The following is a 3,509-nucleotide window of genomic DNA, read 5'->3' as shown; positions in this document are numbered from 1 at the left end:
TCCATATAAACATTGTAGTTCATTTCTATTTGTTTCTGAAAGTATCATATATTCATGTATCAGCCAATGTAGGTGGAATGAATTATTTGTATACATTTATCTTTAATTTATGCTTTTCTGCACTTGGAAATATATGTATGTGTGTGTATGTGTGTATATCTATATCTATCTATATCTATATCTATATATGTGATGGGATATCACCTCACTTCTGCTAGGGTGGCTTTCATCAAAGACAAGAGGTAACTAGCACTGGTAAAGGTGTGGGGAAAAGAGAATGCTGTGCACTGTTTCTGGGACTGGAAATTGACACCGCCACTGTAGAAACCAGCATAAAGTTTCCTCAAATGATTAAAAATATAGCTATCTTATGAACCAGCAATCCCACCTCTGTGTATTTATCCAAAGGAAAGGAAATGAGTATCTCAACAAGATGTTGCACCCCCATGTTCATTGAAATATTACTATCCACAATAGTCAAGACATGGAAGCAACCCAAGTGCCCCTTGATGGATAAATGGATTAAAAAATGGGATATATATACATGTATATACATACAATGAAATATTATCTAACCATAAAAAAGAAAATGCTGCCATTTGTAACAACACAAATGAATCTGAAGGACATTATGCTAATTGAAAAAAAACAAACACAGAAGGACAAATACTCTACGATCTCACTTACATATAGAACCTGAAACAGTCAAACTCATAGAAACACGGAGGAGCACGGTGGTTGTCAGGGGCTGGAGGGAAGAGGAAATGGGAGATGTTGCTCAGAGAATGCAAAGTTTCACTTCTACAGGGTGATCTAATATACAGTAGGGTGACTATAGTTAATATTCTTCATATACTTGAAAGTGATCACACACAAAAATATAAAAGAAGATAATATGTGAGGTGATAGATGTGTTAATTAGCTTGATTTTGGTAACCATTTCATAATATGTACGTATTTCAAACATCATCTAGTACACCCTATAGACATACAGTTTTTATTTGTCAACTATACATGAACAAACCTGGGGGCTAACAAACAAACAGAAGAACAAATCTTAGACTGAGATGCCTAGCTTTGCGATTTATCATCTTGAATGAGGAGCTCATCACCCCGGCCCTCTGGGTCTTTTATTGGTAAAGAAATTTTCATAATATGTAACTCATGCCATCATTGCAAAAATTTAAATGAGATCATATATATCAGGGTTTCTCAGCCTCAGCATTATTGACATTTAGGCCAGATAATCCTTCATTAGGTGCTATCCTGTGCACTGTGGGATGTTTACCAGCATCCGTAGCTGGTACCCATTAGAGTAACACTCTCCCCAGTTTGTACGACCAAAAATGACTCCATACAATGCCAGATGTCCCCTGGTGAGGAGAAGGTTGTCCTTAATTGAGAACCACTGCAATATATGAAGGTATTTTGTAAACTCCTAAAGCACTGCCCAGTTGATAATTATTATTAATTTTTAAATTAAATCTCATTCTTTATTTTCTTAATTTTTTCAATTACGATGTATATTTATCATTTTGTATTAGTTTCAGGTGTATAGCATAATGGTTAAACAATCATTTACTTACAAAGTGTTCTCCTTATATTTCCATTACCCAGTTGGCACCATACATAGTTATTATAATACTATTAACTATACAATTATCCTATGCTGTACTTTACATCCCCGTGTCTATTTTGTAAGTATCAATCTGTGCTTCTCAATCCCTTCACCTTTCCCACCCAGTCCCCCAACAAAAATATGGAACACTTTACAAATTTATGTGTCATCCTTGCTCAGGGGCCATGCTAATCTTCTCTGAATTGTTACAATTTTAGTATGTGTGCTGCTGAAGTGAGCACCAGTTGTTGGCTATTATTAACATGCAATGATTTTAAAGGAACCACTTTCAATTTTTTAAGTATATTTTATTGATTATGCTATTACAGTTGTCCCATTCTTTTTTCTCCCCTTTATTCCCCTCCTTCCGGTACCCCCATTCCCTCCAGCATTCCCTCCCCTTGGTTCATGCCCATGGGTCATACATATAAGTTCTTTGGTTTCTCCATTTCCTATACTTTTCTTAACTTCCCCCTGTCTGTTTTGTTCTTACCAACTATGCTTCTTATTCCCTGTTCCTTTTCCCTTATTCTCCCCCTTTTCCAACCCTCACTGATAACCCTCCATGTGATCTCCATTTCTCTGATTCTGTTCCTGTTCTAGTTGTTTGCTTAGTTTGTTTTTGTTTTTTCAGGTTCAGTTGTTGATAGTTGTGAGTTTGTTACCATTTTACTATTCATAGTTTTGACCTTCTTTTCCTTAGATAAGTCCCTTTAAGATTTCATATAATAAGGGCTTGGTAATGATGAACTCCTTTAACTTGACTGTATCTGGGAAGCACTTTATCTGTCCTTTAATTCTAAATGATAGTTTTGCTGGATAGAGTATCTTGGATGTAGGTCCTTGACTTTCATGACTTTAAATACTTCTTTCTAGCCCCTTCTTGTCTGTATGGTTTTGTGTTTTTTTGGGGGGGGGGGTGTTGTTTTGGTTTTTTTTTAGAAATCAGCTGATAGTCTTATGAGAACTCTGTAGTTAATTCTCTTCTCTTGCTGCTTTTAAAATTCTCTCCTTATCTTTAATCTTGGGTAATTTAATTATGACATATCTTGCTGTGTTCCTACTTTGGGTCCAATTCTTTTGGGGCTCTCTGAGTTTCCTGGACTTGTATGTCTATTTCCTTCTCCAGATTGGGGGATTTTTTCTTTATCATTTTTTCAACTAAGTTTTCAATTTCTTGTTCTTCCTCTTCTCCTTCTGGCAGCCCTATGATTCAGATGTTGGAGAGTTTAAAGTTGTCCCAGAGGTTCCTAAGCCTCATCTCTCTTTTTTTTTTTTTTTGAATTCTTGTTTCTTCATTCTGTTCTGGGTGAATGTTCATTTCTTCCTGTTGTTCCAAATTGTTGATTTGAGCCCTGGTTTCTTCCCTTTACTGTTGGTTCCCTGTGTATTTTGCTTTATTTCAGTTTGTATTGCCTTCACTTCTTCCTTTATTTTTCAACCATAGTCAATCATTTCTGTGAGCAACCTGAGTCACCAGTGTTTTGAACTCTGCATCTGATAGGTTGGCTATCTCCTCATTGTTTAGTTCTTTTTCTGGAGTTTTCATCTATTCTTTCATTTGGGCTATATTTTATTGTCTTGGCATATCTGTTACAGTATAAGGAGTGGAGACTTAGATATTCACCAGGGTGGGGCAACCCATTTTGTTGCATTGTGGCGCTGTATGTGGAGGAGGAGTCAGAGAGGGAATGGTGCTGATTGCTCAGCTCTGACTCTGCTTTCAAGAGACTGGAAGTTTCTCCTGCCACCACAACTCCCACAGGTTTTTACAGCCAGATGTTCTGAGGCCTTATCTTGCACACGCTGAAACCCTGGGTTGCGTGGTCTGTCTCACTCACAAGTTGTTCCTCCAAGTTTATCTGCACGTGAATGTGGGACCACCCAGTCC

General features: G+C 37.1%; 1 non-coding gene across 1 annotated transcript; it reads right to left on the bottom strand.

Moving 5' to 3' along the window:
- Window positions 1-1,753: 1,753 nt before the first annotated feature.
- Window positions 1,754-1,860, bottom strand: LOC114493549. The gene has a single exon (XR_003684186.1). It is a non-coding gene; the product is annotated as a U6 spliceosomal RNA (small nuclear RNA).
- Window positions 1,861-3,509: the final 1,649 nt, after the last annotated feature.

Source organism: Phyllostomus discolor, chromosome 1 (assembly GCF_004126475.2).
Source record: "Phyllostomus discolor isolate MPI-MPIP mPhyDis1 chromosome 1, mPhyDis1.pri.v3, whole genome shotgun sequence".
Taxonomy (NCBI): domain Eukaryota; kingdom Metazoa; phylum Chordata; class Mammalia; order Chiroptera; family Phyllostomidae; genus Phyllostomus; species Phyllostomus discolor.
The sequence above is the reverse complement of the archived record's forward strand: the minus strand, read 5'-3'. Positions and strand labels throughout refer to the sequence as shown.